Source organism: Melospiza melodia, chromosome 2 (assembly GCF_035770615.1).
Source record: "Melospiza melodia melodia isolate bMelMel2 chromosome 2, bMelMel2.pri, whole genome shotgun sequence".
In the NCBI taxonomy this organism is placed as follows: domain Eukaryota; kingdom Metazoa; phylum Chordata; class Aves; order Passeriformes; family Passerellidae; genus Melospiza; species Melospiza melodia.
The window spans coordinates 139,346,687-139,364,409 of NC_086195.1; the positions used below are offsets into that span (position 1 = coordinate 139,346,687).

At 48.1% G+C, this 17,723-nt stretch overlaps 1 long non-coding RNA gene across 1 annotated transcript in view; it reads right to left on the reverse strand.

Annotated features, from left to right (window-relative positions):
* The window catches only part of LOC134415256 (uncharacterized), a 29,248-nt gene extending 11,742 nt beyond the window's left edge, over window positions 1-17,506 (reverse strand). The window contains exons 1-3 of the long non-coding RNA XR_010026986.1: window positions 17,385-17,506; window positions 3,658-3,868; window positions 1,615-1,792 (exon numbers count right to left, since the gene is read on the reverse strand). This is a non-coding gene — a long non-coding RNA (uncharacterized LOC134415256). The remainder of the gene's footprint in view (window positions 1-1,614; window positions 1,793-3,657; window positions 3,869-17,384) is intronic.
* Between the last annotated feature and the right edge of the window lie 217 nt (window positions 17,507-17,723).

Sequence of the window (17,723 nt, forward strand, 5' to 3'; positions counted from 1 at the left end):
GCCATAAATGGAGGCTGCTGGCAGACATGCAATCCCTTCCTCCTCTTCCATGTGTGCCATGGCTGGTCCTACTTTATCAAGCCTAGCACCTTCCACTGGGAAATGCCAGTCGAGATTTTCCATTTATAAAAACGCATCGTAGTGGATCTCGCAGTCTATCAGAGCATGTGGTACTCTGTGTGCTGCGAGCCCATCTTCACTGCTGCACTGAGCAAAATGGGCAATTCTCCTTCTGCAAGGCAGCTATTCAGATCCCAAACAGGGCTGGTTATTTTTTTCCTGACTTGCAGTTATTAAAAGCTCTGTCTTTTGCAGGCGCCTTGTTGTGCTGGATCAGAAATAGCGATGCAGGGGCACTGAAGGTTGAGCCCTGTGTTTTGCTAGCACTTTGGAAGACGATGCCATCTGTGACATGATTCAGATCAGTGGTTCAGTGAAATTCTGTTGGCAGGGAGTTATTCACCAGATTAATGTTTCAGAAGTTCTCGTGCTTCCAAAATGATGCTTTGCCTTCCATGTCTCTCTGCTGTTTTCTTTCACATCTCCAAAGGTAAGCCCTGTCAGAGTGCCTCATTAGCATGTCTGGACAAGGCAAGAAATACAATCTCTGCTGGCACAAGCCCATGGTGCACAGCTTGAAAGGGTGCACAGAGGTCCTGATGCTTGGAGCAGGTCATGCAGATGCCACCAAAGCCTGTACCATGGGCACACAGCGAGAGTCCCCCCTCAGACACCTCTTCCCTACAGCATCCCAACACAGGAGGCATCCCCAGAGCACATGCAGAACACAGCGTGGATAGGAAATCTGGTTCTTTCAAGAAAAACTAATTTTGGCCATCTGAAAACCTCCATGGCAAATCATCATGTGCCTCATTTGTGTGAGCAAGACCAAATTGAAAATGCCTTTGATTTGGATACCCTGTCAGGACTATAGCTCCCTACACACACCAGACTCTGGTTTACAAGCAATCAATATATTCTCAATACTCACTTGCAGAGATGGACTTTGCAGAGGTCCCCTCAGGCCAGGAAGCCCCATGGCTTTGGGTGCTGCTCAAACACCTGCAAAGCCATCAAAGAGCTCACAGCCCTGTGAAACACCTCACAAACATCCACCAGACAACCTAGACGTGGGAAATTAAATTCTGCAGCACCTCTGTGGGCACCTCTCCCCAGCTATTTTCTGAAATACATTTTTCCATAAAGCACCAGCAGCGTCAGACACTTCAGAGTGGCTGCAGCATCCTAAAGTTGTAGGGGGTGTTTTGAATTAGACCAGACCTTCTCTGGGCAAACTGATCTCCACACAGCATTATTTGTAATTGAAAATGAGAGGTTAGAGTAAATGAATTCTCATCACCATCACAGATATTCATAAGCTGCCCACTGCCACAGTAATTAGGCACAAAAATTAGGCAATAACAGCAGTTGTTTCTGAAGTATTTTGAACATCATAAAAATAGTTTTAATGGTTAAAACCCAAAGTGCTGGGAGCCATCACTGTGACAGCTCTGTAGATGAGAGCTGCAGCCCAGCAGTGAGATGCTGTAAATTTACTCACAGTAAATCTGGATCACTGGAAAAATAGTTAGATAAAACAGAACATTTTCATACCTGTTAGTTTCTAGTTTGGTGTTGATTGGACAGTGTGTCTGATCATTTTGTGCAGCAGAGTGACAAATAACTTACAAAATTATTTCTCTGAAATTGTTTGGAAATATAGCTCTTCTTGCCACATATTTCATCTGGAAGGCAATTTTTTCCTGCCCTTCTGCAGATCAGCCTGGAGTTTCTGTTAGAGAGAAGTGGTAATACAGAGAGACATCAGCATCATTCATTGAATGAAAATACTGAAACAGCAAACAGTTTCTAAAAATAAAAATATAGTGAATATGTCTTTAGGTCTCTGAGGCATTATATGGTGACTAATCAGAGCAGTTTTCCTAGGAAAAAGGGACAGAAGCAATAGAGATGGCATCAGATTTAATAGTACAAAATGCAAGGTCGTGCCCCGAGGGAGTAATAATGAGAATTTCTGCTACCAGCTGGGAGCTCATCAGTTGGAAGTGACAGAGGAGGAGAAAGACCTGCGCGCACGAGCTGATCAAATGTCTGTAAGCTGGCAGCAGCATGCAGATGTGAGAAAGACAAATGTGAGCCTAAGACATGTCAGATGAGGGATTTCTAATAGAAATAGCAAGATTTTAATGCCCTCACAGAAGTACAGAATATTGTATGTCCATATAAGAGATGAATTAATTTCAAATTGCCTTTTTTTGTGCCTTTCTCTCTTGTCATGACCTGGGAGGAGAGAGCTTTCTTCCACAAGAAGAGACTAAATGAGCTTGGTTTCTTGAGTCTAGCAAAATGCAGGGTGGAAAAAGATATATTTGTTGCTTACAAATACCCTGGAGGGAAGTACCAGGAAGAAAGAAGAGCTATTTGAGTGAAAGGGCAGTGCTGGCAGAATAACAAGTGCCTATAAATTTGCCAGGAATACATTTCAGCTGGAAATTAGAAGAAGGACCTGACTGTCCAAGACGTACATCTCTGGGATTGACTTGCAGGAGATTTTATGGGGACAAAAAACCCCAACTTGTTTTAGTGCAGAAGTGAGGCAGTTCTTTACCACATCTACCAAGCAGCAAGGGATTGGACAATATGGTCCAAAAGAGACCCTTTTTGTCCCTATTTTCCACTGCCCTCATGTGCCTATCTTGTTCAACAACCTAAGGTTTCACACTGATGGTATTCAGCTACCTTTGAGTAGCTGAATAACCAAAAAAATTGGTCTTTCTTATTTTGCTGACTAGAAGAACTCACAGCCAAGGCCTGGTGCTGTTCCCCTGGGTATTCTCTGGCCCATTTTGTTGAAGAAATTGGTGAGGACAATCCCAAGCCTGTTTCTAATGGACACATGCCACATGAGTCAGACCATCCAGAATGTCTGTGGAGAAATGGGCCAAAGGCTCCAAGCTGCCCTTTGCACTGAGATCAGCTCTGCTCCTGCCTGGGGTGGAGAGAGATCACACATTATCCAAATGTTTTAATGCACAAGTGAGGCATTGCACATAAAGACTTGGCTCCTGCGATGAAAAGAGCTGCATGGGCACATCATAAATTACTCTTTTGGTGTCTTTTTGTGACTCTTCTCTGTGTTGAAGAGCTAGAGATGAAGCTTGGGCTTGGAGAAGGGTGGAAAACCATGATGTGCAAGTGCCACGTAGGTGATGAGCAGCAGCTTGGGGCAGCTTGCTTGCTACCTGCCCAGCACTTCATGCAGTACTCACTTTTGTAAGGTCATCTGAAATGTGAAGAAGCCCAGCCCAGAAGCAAAAATTAAAGTGAGCAGATATGGCAGAGGATCAGCTGGGTGAGGTTAGGCATGTGACATTGAAGTCCTCACTGAAAGCAGCTTAAATGGAACCATGGGTGGAATTGGTAGAATCAGCCTCAGCATGGAGGAAGTCTGCTCGATGGTTCTTACCATCAATATGCTCTGATCACCCCTGACGGACAAGGAAGTTTGTCCTTCCTCTGCCTGTAACCAGAGATTCTGGGCAGATGATCTCAGAAAGCATCTGGATGCAAAGGATTTGATAAAGACACCTTTTATGTACATTTCTTTGCTTTCAGACTTAATAAAACACCACTGACCTTTGTTTTCTTTGCCTCTTCTCCCTGGTATATTATGTGTCTCAGATTGCAGTCCCATCAGGGTGGTTGTTCTCTCCATGTCACACTGTAACTTTACACAGCAATTTGTCACCGTAGATAAAACATCTCTGCTGGCCCAGGCTGTGTGCAAGTTAGAACAGGCACGGCATGCAAATCCAACCAACATTCAAGAGTTCAAGTTCAGAGGAGTCTGGAGGAGAGGGAAGAAGGGGGAGTGCTTTAGGAGGACAGTTTTGCAGAGGGCTGCCAAGGCAGTGATAGTGCACTCACAGATGAGAGGAGGGAGGGCTGTCCAGGAACAGGAAACGCAGCACAGAAGGGCAAGAGTGGGAGCAAGGGACGCAAGGAGGGATGTGGAGGAGAAATGCAGGGGAAGGAGTTTGGAGGAGAAAATTAGAGAGCTAGCAACACTGCTGCTGTGTGCTCAGAAACGAGCAGGAGCCCAAAGGCACTGTAGATAACCGAGTATGGGGGCTACCTCCCACCCCAGAGCCTCCCCTTCACTGCTGGGCAAACGATCAAATGTACACACAGACACACAAAGCCTTTGTAGAGGCTTCAAGGTGAAAGGCACCTATAACAGGAATTATTACTGTTGACATTAAGTAGCTGAGGAAGTTTTCACTTGGAAATCCACCTGGGCTTTGTCTCTTTTCAGCACAGTTATTATTCAAATGCAAACCTGCACGGGAGTTTCTTAAGTGCATATCTTTGTATTTAACTCAGCCAGTTGGTTTGGGCTTGCAGCAGCAGAGAACCTCATGTGTGTTTGAGCAGCACACATATAAAACCCTTACTCTTAGCACAGAAACTGAATGTATATGCTTTGGTCAGTTTTATATTCCAAGCACTGAGTAAACCCTCAACAAATGCTGACTTCAAAAACTGGCCACACACCCATGCCAGTCAAACTTTCCATGGAGTCAGAACCTCAGAAATCCTTCACCAAGAAGGAAGCACTGGCCTGGTCTGAATTCATTTTACGAGAGGAGGGAACAAAGAGAACACATTCATCAAATTTTATCTAGCCTAAATGATACTGTCCTAAAATTCGACCTTCTACTTTTGTTAGACTTTATAGCCTTGATAAGCAGCAACATCTTACTCCTAAATCCTACATGGAAGCAATCCTGGGAGTAAGACTAAAAGGAATCATACTCTTACTTCATCTTTTTGGGCACAAATGCATCCCTCTACAATGAGCTCTCTGTGCCCCTGAGGACCTGGGGTCTCTGGGGAGCCCAGTTTGTGAAACAAACAGGGATGAGGCAGCCCTTCTCCACAGGGCCTCAGGTTGAGCAAACAGCTCTCCTCCTCCTCCTTCTCCCATGAGAAGGGAATTCATCACAAGAGTTGTGCTGCCCTGCAGCAGGGCAGGCAATGAGCAAAGAGAGGCAGGCAGAGCATGCTGAGCGAGGCACGTTCTGGACATGGGTGCAGGAGTAGGGAGGGAGCCATGGGGCAGCAATGCAAGCAGATCTCTGGCTGCACATGGCTTTTTACACCCACTGAGCTCAAAAACCCTTCAGGTGGGTACCCAGGGACAGCCTGGTGAGCACAGAGGGAGCTTGTGCTGCTCCATCCCTCTCCTGCACTTGTGACTACAGGCTGGTTGGGAAATAAAGTTATATCTTTAGGCTGAGGATAGAAGGAGAGGACTGCATTAATGCCTTGTTGTTGATGTTATCCCCTGGAGAGCCCACTTGGACAGGCCTCAGCTCTCCAGGGAAGGCAAATTTCTGCTGTCAAGGGGCTGTGTGAGGGCACAGAGCTGTGTAGGCAGGCAGGCAGTGTTTGAATGATGCAGTGCACAGCAGATGTCCCAGAGACAGCCAAGAGGTGGGACTGAGGCAAGGCTCAGGGAATGAGTCACCCACAGCTGAAGCCAAGCAAGGCCTGAGCATTGAGACAAATTGTCTAAGATGAGCCAAGTGGGAAAGAGAAGAAGTCTTCCTATCAGGGAAACAGCCAGAGAGATGGAATAAGGAGGACAAACAAAATCAGAGAAGTACAGAAGTGCAGGGTGTAATAAGGAGCACCCTTCACCAGACTGGTGGGCATCCAGCTTGGTACACTGCAGCAGTGGCCAGGAGCAGATGTCCAAGGAAAAAGGGCAGAAAAGCCACAACAGGCTTGTTGGAGTGTGACTTTCCCCAGAGGACCCTCCCAGCCTCTGGCACTCCACAGCACAGCAACTCCCCGAGCCAGAGGCTGTGCCTGCAATGTTCACAGCCTTCAGGGAGTTCTCTCCTCTGAACCTGATTGCTTTGCAATCCCCTCTGTGCTCTTGGCCTCTGTCCGAATTGGCACGAGTGAGCTCCACAGCCTGAGGGTGCACAGGGGAGGGAGGGATGGATGGAGGAAAGCTGCTGAGGAGTGAGGGAGGATGGAGGGGAACCTTCTGGGAAAGGACCCATTGCATCAGCCTGTCCAGCCATTTGCAGAACCCTCCTAAAATGGCAAATTGAGGTCACATCACTGTGGTGCACTCCTAAAGCTCTTGTGTCAGCCCCTTGGAGGGTCCAAGACATCAGCATCGCGTTTGAGTGGACTGCCCCAAGCGTAGCTCTGTCAAAAGGGAAACTGTTTCTGAGAAAGCAAATGCCAAAACCAATGACTTCAGCACCAAGAAGTTTGTTTTCCCTCCCAAGGAGCCTGCAGCTCCCACGAGGCCGGTTCCTCTTCAAGAGAAGAGCTCCAGGCACTTGCACAGCCTGCATTGGTGCTCCTTTCTGGACACCTCTGTGCTAATCTGTGTTAGAGAGACAAATTTGCTCTGGGCACAGCAAGAGGACAGGACAAAGGCTTTTTTCCCCCCAAATAGTAGAGCATTTCTTTTTTCCTCCAGGAAAGGGGCAGCAAACAAAGGTATTATGCCGATTAAAAGAGAGGAGGGGGCAGGATTTGAGTTACAAAAGAAACCGGCACATTACAGCAAGGGAAGCTGCAAGGTACAAGGCCACACTGTAAAAGAAAAAAAAAGAAAAGGCATTCAAAGCCTCTCCAGCATCCATCAAAGCGATAACGTTATTGCATGGTACGTTTATAGTTCCCTTGCAGCTGCGGCAGCAGCTTTTCACTGGGGCTGGGCTTAAAACGAGACCAGAGCCGGTTCTCTGCTGCTCCAGCACCAGCAGACAGGCCTTTCCCACCCCCTCCTCCATGCACAGACATGCACAGCCTGTAGCAGTCACTCCAAAATTCATTTCACCCTTTAATTGGATTTCATGGAGGAGAGCGAGGCGCGAAGGGGGAACGGCCGGGGCTGCGGGGGTCCCTGGTGCCTGGTGGGACAGTGACAGTGCAGGGAAGGACAGGGCTGGGACAGGGCTGCTGTGGCAGGGTCCTGCCCCGTGCAGGACCCACCAAACACGGTGTGGGCCAGGCAGGCAGCAAACACTCTATTTCTGGTGTCAATTTTCAGCGAGCACGAGTCGCTTCCATTTCATCGCACTCAAAAACGTCTGGGCTTAACTAGGTCACATTTCCTAACTGTATCAGAGGCAGAGGCTTCTCTTGCTTGAGTGATTTAACTAACCACCCTGGAAGAATTGTACTGAGTGGTGCCACGAGTGTCCATGATGAGAGATGACTCCCCCTGCCTTGCTCTGGAGGAGTGAAGATGACCTGTGCAAGGAACCAAATGCTGTTTACAGCCCCACTGCTTTAAGATCCTAGGTGAGAAGCAGCTCTTTCCCAGCAGTATGAATATGTGTGTCTCTGAGACAAGCTATTTCCAACTTGCATTTTTACCCCATTAGGTGCCAAGGCACAACTTTTGTATGTTGTGTTTATCTTGCAGACAATGGCACTAAGCAGTGAAAAGCTACAGGGCAAAGAGATTCTGCACCCCATGTGCAGGTGGAAAACCAAACCTCAGTCCTGGGTGCCAGGGAATAGGTGGAGAGGCAAGAATTGGCAGACATTTCAATGTAAACCCCAATCTCCTGTGCCTCTTTCCCCCACTGCTGTGGGTGGCACAGCCCAGCACCTCAGCCCTCCTCTGTGAAGAAATCAGAAGGGTCCCATATGCTGGCTGATGGTTTCACCCTGCTGGGGGGACCACTCACCTTCCCTCCCAGCTCAGCATCACCTTTGCACTGTGACCACTGCCCTGCCTCAGGGAAGAGCTGCAGGGAGCCTCCAGGGCAGCCCTCTGGAGCTACAGCCCAGTCAACCTGCCCTGCCAAAATCCTAACCCCAGCACAAAACAGGATTCACCTAATGTACAGCCCTACCCTGAATCATGCTGGACTCTTGGTGTGTCCTGCACTCTCATCCCCCAGGCTGATGCTACACAACTGAAAAGAATCCATCCTTTTGCCCACATTAGCCATTTTGGCCATCAGTGTCCATGGGTGTGTCTTTGATTGTGGCTCATTTAGGGGGATAAACTGATTTGTCTTTGTTTTTCAAACACTTCACTCAATCCTCCTGATACAGGTGGGAACAAGACAGTCACTATTTTCAGCCTCTCTGCATCCATCACTTTCTCTGCTCAATTTTGCTCCACATCCTTCATCTGTTACTCATGCAACAAGAGAATGTCTCCAGTCCATAATTCACCTGCTCTGCCTAGACAGCAGAAAGGTGGTATTTTCAGCATGGCTTTTTTTTTTTTTTTTTCCTGTCTTTTTTTCTTTTTTTTTTTTTTTTTTTTTTTTAATGCTGTTCTTTATATAGCCAGCCATTTTGTTCTCTCCTGAGCCAGCTGCTGCAGACTGAGCAGATGTTCCCAGCGAGCTGTGTGTGGTGGCACCCAGCCTCCCCCCAGCATCACCCAGGCAGCTGTGGGTGATTGAGAACCCACAGAGGTGGCAGTGCCATCAGGGCAGCCTTCCCCACCGCGTGTGTCAGCAGCAAGGGTCACCTGCCCCTTACCTTGGCAAAGTCCCACTGGGTGCCTGCACAGCCTTCTCTATCCTAAATTATTCCATGCCATCTGCAAAACTTGCTGCTTCACTGCTTCCCCCACTTTTCCAAGTCGTTAATAAATATTAAGCACCAGCAGTGTGCTCACAGCTCACTGCCCAGTCTCCATCCCTGGAGGGGAGTGCATCCCTTCCCCCTTTGCCACCAGTGAGACCCTCAGCATCCCCTCCCATCCACCCCCCATCATCCCCACCTGGCTGCAAGGGGCTCCAGCCCGCACAGAGCAGCTTTGGTGGGCTGCAGGGGTGTTTGTTTGTCCCTGGTCATCCCCTGTTTCTAAAAATGGAGCACAGGTTGCCCGACCTCAGCTGACTCACTCAGCTCCTCCACATTGCAAAGCACTCAATAATTCACAATGCTAAATGGCCCCTTTGGTTCAGGCTGAGCTTCTCATCCCGGGGGATGACAGACACAGCACTGCAGCTCCTGTTACCCTCTCTGTCCTGCAGCCAGAGCAGCACGTACAGAGGCCCCCTGGCTGACCTCCCACCTCCCTGAGGTGCTGCTCAGCCCTCTGAGGATCCCCCCTGCCCATGGGGGAAGGAGCATGCAGTGGGCTGTGGAAGGGAAGCAGTCAAGAGATCCAGAAAGACTGGCCCTAGTAGGGATTTCTCTGCTGACTTATTGGGCAGGAAAAATGCGAAATTGGGAAAAATGCCACTGAGGGCACCCACCTTCCCTCCCCACACCCCTCTGCATACAGCCCAAGAGATTGTGACAGTTCCTCCCTTGTCATACCCAAAAAATCTCTTTGTGGGGGTTGAGACCCTCGTCCCCCTTGCCCAGGGGCTGGTGATGGCCCCCTGCACAAAGCTGCTGTCTGTGGGGAGCTGCATCCAACATTTCATCTCTAGTTTGAAAGGAAGGGAAGGCTTGTTTTGATTTTGTTGATTATCTGTTTTAAAGGAACACATAGGGAAAGTAGGAATTTTAGTCTGCATGTCTCTGAAGTACAGCTGCATACCAGAAGTGGCCATGGACATCCTGTCTGTTTGCCCAAGGACATCCCTGATATTTCACCATCTCCCAGAGCTTTGGCTTTTGTATCTCTTGTCCACCTCACATCCTTCCTTCCAATAACTAAAGGGAGCCCACCAGAAAGATGTAGAGGAACTTTGTACAAGAGCATGTAGTGACAGGACAAGGGGAAATTGATTCAAACTGAAAAAAGACAGGTTTGCATTAGATATTAGAAAGAAATTCTTTACTGTGAGGGTGGTGAAGGACTAGAACAGGCCACCCAGGGAAGTTGTGACTGCCCCATCCGTGGAGCCCCACCAAGGAGCTGCAGTGCAGGGTCTCCTGCCCCTCTCCAACCTTGAATCAGGCTGGGGCTCTGTCTGCATTCTGCTCAGCCCATGATACATTTAACCAGACTTGTCACTGTGCAGGGAAATCATGCAGACTGCAAAGCCTTGTTCAGATGCTCACTTTGAGAGCTTAGCCACAGAAAAAAGTACAGTGCATGCACAGTACATGACTTTAAAGCAATCAAAATGTGCTCAAGAAAAAGCCAACTTTAAAGACATAAGCTGAGAGAGATCTTCATTGCAGAGGTTACTTCCCTGCCTAATTTCAGCCTTCCGTTCTCTGGGGTTTTGGCCAAAAATCTGCTAAGAACATCACTACTTTCTCCCTAATTGGTCAAACCACATTTCTTTTCCAGAGAAAGCCTCCTTCCTGCACAGACCCAGGCTGGGATAATCACCACTGCTTGAAAGACAAGCATTTTGAGCAACTGGGGAGCAGGGGACTGGAGAGAAAACGAGTGCCCTGGCTGCCCCTCAGCAACCCCCAGGCCTGGTGCTGTGTCCTCACTGCCTGCCTGTCCTGCAGCAGGGCACTTCCCTCTCTCCTTGGCAGAGCTGTGGATGCCTGCAGTGGCAAAGCCTGTTTTCCCTAAACACAGAAGGAAACAAAAGAGAGATTTCCCAGTCACTCTTTCAGGATTGCTTCTCCTAAAACTCTCTAAAGCAGTGCTGCAAGCCCTTCTTTGATGTTTGCTTACATCCTCCTTTATCTGCTTCTGTGACACTTTTGTGGCTTTTCTGCCCAAAGTGATGCAGCTCCCTCCCTGCTCTGCAGTGGCCTCCTGTGCTTGCTCTCAGTCACTCTGTGTCCTCTGGTCACACCTCTCCCGACCCACTGTGAGCACCGTTGGCAATTTGGATAGCAGCTCCTATGTTTCACAAAGGGAATCTGTATGGGGGGTTTTATGTGTATCTTGAAAGAGAGTAGCTTTTAACAACAGCTTTTGCTGACCTCTCTGCTGCATCCAATTCATTTTCATATAAATCATCTAGAAGGACTAAAATCTATACAAAGTATCACATGCTATCCATTCCTGAACGTTTTTGCCTAAGGCTTTCTGTTACTTTGAGGTTTTTTTTCCTCATGTAGGGTCAGGAATGGCACTACTGAGAGAGGGTTTATAGATATTGTGCTATTTGTATTATACTACAAATCAAACAGGGGAGAGGAGGATAGAGGAAGAGAGAATGAGTAAAAACTCTCTTTTTTTTTTTTTTTTCCCCCTCCAAATCAGCCTGTATTGAAAAGGCAATTATTATTTCAGGGTAGTCTCCTTCTCTCAGACCTCTCTATCAAACTTTTCCTATGCACATTCCTCCTCATTTGGTTAGCATTCATTACTATGAGCCTGATCACAGACTTCATGGTGCTCCTTGAAGAAATTCATGCCCCCATCCCATGACATCTCCTTGATCACTTGACTTTGCACTTGAATACAACTGGCAATGCTTTTTCTGACACAAATGCAAAGCTGATGGCGCCAAAATCTTCATGGGCTTGTCACAGCCTAGATAGGTTGATATTAAAAAAAAAAAAAAAAGAAAAAAAGGAAATAAAGAAAAAGGGGGAGAGGGATGACCAAGCAACTCTACAGGCAGCCAAAAGATTTCATATCACTATTGTCAAAATGAAACATTCAGAACAATTTTTCATTTCTTTCTAAGCCAGAAGGTCTTAAATCCTCATAGATGGAATAAAGGAAATGAAATACATGGCTTTGCCTCTTTGCTTTGCCATGTTTTAAGTTAGACTGTGTTTTCTTAATTTATTGTCCTGCCATGGGGTTGCCAGGAATTGCCAGTCACTACAGACTGCTGAGTTTCCAGAGCAGAGGAATGAATTGCTCACAGCTTCCCTATCCATGGGCTCTGCTGCAGTTCCCACTGCCCCAGCCAGCCCAGCTTCCTAGAAGTGTTTCTGCCTTAAGAGAGGTATTCTTAATATTCCAATGATTTCTCATGCAGGTGCTCTCTGCATCACCAAGCACCTTCAGCTGCTGCTGTCTGCACAGCAAGCTGCTTCCTGGGTCTGAGCAATGCAGGCTCCTCTCCTGCACTTTGCCAACAGGTTATTCCCACTGGAATGCTCCTCCAGCCCAGCACTTTGCTGGCCTTCCCTCCAGAAATGCTCAGCAGTTTGTCAATACAGAGCTGGCCTTGGCACGCCTGAAGGACAACAGCGTTGTAGCTGCTGCCCGTAAACCCCATCCTAGCTTGCCCACTGCAGCAGAGTCCTCCTGTGCCCTCTCCAGAGCCCATAATCACTGAGTGATGCTGCCAAGCAGCTCAATTGCAAGTTTACAGCCCAGCTAAATGGCCCTGTGCTCCCCACAGTCCTCATTCAGCATTTCCGCCGTCACCCTCTCACTGGATATCTGGTTCAGATTAATTGGCCCGAAGATGGGGCAGCCTGCATTTGTCTGCATTGTTTCCTGCCCGAGCTGCTAACCTCAATAGATATAATTTTGTTGAAAAGGAACGCATTGGCAGACCATCAGAAAGGAAAACTCCCTGACAGTGCAATTATAGTTTAATGTGTAATAGCCATCTGGGAGATGCTGGGAAAGCCCAGGCATTTTGGGTGTATGGAAATACAACTTGCTGCTACGCATGGAAAAAAAGTGAAAAACCCACTGAAGGGAACTTTGCAATAGCCAGGGGTGAACAAACTCTGTGTGAACCAATAGCTCATTTCCATCTCCACCCCTGATACCAGAAATGTAGGCCATGCAGGAAAGGTGGGATCACCTGCAGGCAGGGAGAGCCACTCCTGCTGGCAATGGGCTAAGTGAGAAAACAACACCAACTTGCCCTGATCTTCGGTTCAGTGACATTGATGGAGGGACTAATTCAAACTGATTGACCACAACTTCAGACCTCACATTGCTGTCACATATGATTAAAGCTGATCAAGTTGCTCACTGCAGATAAATCCTGTGACAAACGCAGCGCCGCTATCTGTCCCCGCGTTATCAGCCGGCAGCCTGGCTGCTCACGGGCGGGCTCGCTCCTCCAGTGACTGTGACAAGTGCTTTGTGTGAAGGCATTTTAACATATGGCTGAGCTGAGACCCTTCTGCTGAAAATATCCTGCTCCTCACTCAGCATTTATGTTGTGCCATTGGTCATGTAATTCATCCTAAGTCGCCTCTGGTTAGGTGGCATCCCCTGCTCATCGCGAGTGATTTGCAATCACGCCGGATTGTTCCACGAGCCTATTATGCAACTGATAGGGCTCTTCAGCCTGGCTTTGAGAATAAACACCAGCCTGAGAATTCAATTATATTTATTCACATTACTCCAAAAGATAGCTTGCTTTCGTGAGCATCTTTGTGGGTAGAAAATTCTTTTCCAGCAGAGTGTTTGGGAATAAAATGGGTCACAATCGCTAAGGAAGACAGGCTGCATGTTTTATTCACAAGCACATTTTGTGAACGTTTATTGCTACATACGCCCAGCTCTAGTGAAGATGGACATCTCTAGTTTCCCTTCTCATTTGCCGTCCCTTAGTTCTTATTTTTGTCTCCAGGTATTAACTACATCCCATTGACATTTTCAGCTACCAACTGAAAGGAGGGAAAAAAATTAATTCTGGGAAACTATGCAAAAAAAAAACTTTTCTCCCTCCTAAACCTTTTCCTTAAATTCAATTATATCACTCTCATCCGCAACAGTCTAATGGCCATTTACAGAGTCTGTATCAGATGCAGCCACACGGTTTCTGCTGAGCAAAAATTTCTCTGGCAAAATGCCACTTCATTTACTGGTGAGCTGGTTTGCTCAGCGCACCTCAGCTTTGACAGATTCTCACCAGCTACAGCACAGGATTGCAGGATGAGTTCAGCCACAGTGCTGACCCCTCAGGGGGTGCCAGGGACCCTCTTTTGCTCTCTTGGCCCCAGAAGCTCTCCCAGACATTTATTTTCCCTGGCCAGGTAGCAGCAGTAGCTGGGATTTTATGGAAATTTCTCTGCATGGTTCTCACACTTGCAGCTTTTCAGGCCATGCTGAAATGGGGGGAGACACAGTCTCTGACCAAATGCACACACCACTAGCCACAGTCCAGCTCAGCCACCCTGCATTTCAGGTGGATTTGGACACTAGGGTTGGCTTCTTTCAATCACTAAAGACTGGAGATGACTTCCTGTGTTCCAGGAGCCCAGACTTTCATTCCTGAACTGTCTTGAACCTCAAGCTGATCTCATCAGGGTGTTTGGCTCAGCAGGAATAAAGAGACCAAGAAAACATCAACCAACACAGGGAGGGACTCTGTGTCTATGTTAGAGCCTGTCAACCAGGAGGCAGAAAGGAGCCCATCTCCTTCTCTAGAAATCAACACCAACAGTGAAGGATGGAGGGAATGAAGACAGTGGCCTGGCTGAGGAGGAAGATAAGGCAGAAAGGGTTTCTGGCTTAACCAGCCCTCTTCTCTAAAGGCTGTTCCTTTCATCTGCCTCAGAAAGGTCAGTGTGGAAAAGGAAAATAATTTTTTAAGACCAGCTCTAAGATAAAGATAAGTTCAGCAAAATAAAAACTCTCACATAAAAAAAAATAAGGAGGAGCAAGAGGAAAAAATAAACAGAGATTCTTGGCTTTCACTTTATGTTACTATCTGTGGAAATACTCCTATCTTCCAAGATGCCTTTTTTCCATGCTACTCACATCTCTTGGAGCAAGCATTTGATGTAGAGCACGCATGTGCAAGGATGGCTGCATGGGAGGGATCCAGTTTTCCTCACAACCACTGAGAAACAGACACAGGTGGCTACAGGGATAGAGAAACCATCCAACACCTCCCTGGGTGGGACTGATCTTGCCCCACGTAGTGTCACCACAAGGGCTCTGGGGTATCCACTGTACAGATGGGCACAGAGGGGTCACCCTGCTACAATGTCCCCATCGGGTACAGCAGGGCCCCAGAGGTCCCTGTGTGGTCAGGGGCCACTGTGCTCCAGTGCCTGCCATCCAAACATCTCCTTCCCACCAGGAGCATGGGAAAAACAAACTGGCAATGCTCCATGCCACCCAGCATCTCCTTCCCACTGGGAGCAAGGGAAGAAGACAGACTGGCAATGCTCCTGCCACTAAAACACAACACTCTCCTGCCACCCCTCCTGCATGGAAGTCTGTGAGAGTTACACAAACCAATTTGTTAAGCAAGGCTCGTTGCCCTTCTTTGAGGTACTGAATTATTATTTCCATTTTACAGGCAGGGAAACAGGACAGAGAAAATGAGGGTGTTTGTGTGAGATCACATATGTTCTCCATTACAGGCCATGGCGCTTCCTGGCTGCAGCAGGACCTGACTGAAGTGCTAAATAACAGCCAACATTTGTTCCTTTCATACATCCACACCAACCAGTAGCAGGAAGCACAGTTGCAAACTCATGGAAACCTGGGAGGTCTGGGGAAGGGTTTGGGCTCCAAGCATATGTGCTCTGGGATCCAGAGAGCAGAAATGCTGGATGCATTAACCTTCCCTGCAGTGAGATGCACCTCCTACCAAGGGTCAGACAGGACACCACTGCTTCTGGCTAGCAGGAGCGTTTGCTTTGCAAAGAGGCAGGGTTCTAAGCACTCTCCTTTCCTCTCTCTGGGAGGAGAGGTGCCAGGACACCACCAGGAGAAGGGAGCAGGAACAGCAAAGCAAAACCACCACCCATGCAAAGCCACAGAACAATCAGTGGTGGCCTCCTCACAGCTTCCAAGTCCAGACGTGCCTGCCCCACACACCACCCTTTCACCAGGATCAAACCAGCAGCTCTTGTGCCTCCTGCACTGCACTGCCACACAGTAACCACTACAGAGGGGCAAAGACGCCATTATTTATCCAGCCCAAGCCAGGAAAGCATAACCTGGCTGATGGGCACAGAGCGCACTGTCCCAGACAGACATAGCTGAGAGGAGTGCAGGCAGCAGAATTATTGATAAGGAACTGAGGGATTGTGCTTGGACCAGCACCACCACAGTTCTGGAGGGTGACTTGGGCCTACAAGAGTCTGGATGTGATCCTCAGCCAGCCAAACCTCTGGCCCCTCTTATATTACTACAAAAGTCCCACTTAACCCCAATTAGCCAGGATTTATTTTCAAAGTTTCTCTACTCAGAAACACGATGATGCCTTACAGTCTACCCACTGCATTTGGGGCGCATTGGGGATTGGACTAAATCACCTCCAGGGGGTCCCTTTCAGCCTAAATTAAGCTTTGATCCTACAGCTCTCCAATTCTGAGGGAAGAGGTCTGAGCCAAAGCACCACTCACTGGTCTTTACCACATCATCACTTTTATCCTCAGTGCATCTTTGAGGGAATTGTTCTTGGTTTCAGCTTGTAAAAACAACATCCCTGTGGAGACACAGCTGCAGCTGTGTTAACATGGCTGGTCACCCAGAAACTTCTGAAGGGAAGCTGAACCATTTTGACTCATTTCACAAAGAGGATGCTGTCTCACCCTCTGCTTTGAGCCTCAGAGCCATGGCAGTGGTATGAGGGAGGGCTTTCAGTGTGTGAGCCAGATTACCCCCAAAACACACATGCAGAGCCTAACTGGATTTCCCAAGGAGGCTAAAAAGCTGTGGCCTTGCTGTTAGCACCAACAAATCACCCTGCTTAACACAGGTGTTTCTCACTACCCACAGTCACACCCAGCCAGGCTCCAGAAGAATGATTATGTTAGAAAAAACCTTTCAAATCTGAGGATGCAAGGGGCTCTGCAGAAGAGATTTTCTCTCCTTGGGTAGCCAGAATGCTTTTCTGTCCCACAATGCCAGTCCAGAAGCAGAGGGAGGAGCTGTACACCAGACAGCAATTGCAACTGCCCAGGTATTGGGTTTGTACCTTTCTCCCGAACATAAAACTGCAGGTGACAGGAAACCTGTGCAAAGACTCAGCTAATGGTTAAAACAGCAACATGCTGCCCCAAGAGCCTCCTGGGGCTGTGGGCTTTGCAGCATCCTTTTGCCAAGACCTGACATCTACAGCTCTTTCAGCTTGCTTTGAAGGTCACTCCACAAAACACAGCCAAGCACCACTGACCCCCATCCAGCCCAAGGCACTCATCTCCTCAGCCACAAGACAAATGAAGTGCTCCAGCTCTGGCTTGGCTTTCTGCTCTGCATCATCTGGGCTAGCCTCTGGCCTTCCCACACAGAACAGCTGGCTCCATGCAGGCTCACGTGTCTCCCAAGGACCTTCTGGGGGCTGCACCAATTTTCCACTAACGCTGCTCTTTGTTTATGCCCAGAGGTCTCCAGGTCAGCAAGCTGCTGGGGGTGGGGAGCCAGAGCCGTTGTTTTAGTGTACACAAGAAAGGAGAGGCAGAGCAAAGCCAGCTGAAGATTCTCCCCACCGTGGTAGCACCAGCTGCCATCGCCTGACTGAGCAGATGAGAGAGCTCACTAAAAAATAAAACAGCTTATGCAAAACCTGGCTCTGTTAGACATAAACACAACTGTTGTGACTCACCATTAGGCTGGGACAAAGGCATGAAAACAGGGATAGAACTGGAAGTAGCACTGGTGTCACTTCTCTGAGGAAGCTGTCCTGAGGAGACCATGGAGGATGCACAGCACATCTTGCCTCATGTCTGTTGTAAAGAATAAACAATATTAAAAGGCAGAAAAAGGTGAAGAGCACATGACCAATTTAGGACCCTAACCCCAGTGAGACACCCGGCAGGCTGAGACCAGTAGGGGAGGAAATTGGGTTGAGCAGCAAGGTTGCTGCTGGCACAGCACTGCAGGGACAAGCCAGTACCTCTGCATGCATTTTACTCAAAGGTTCACCCCCAGTATCACCCTCATG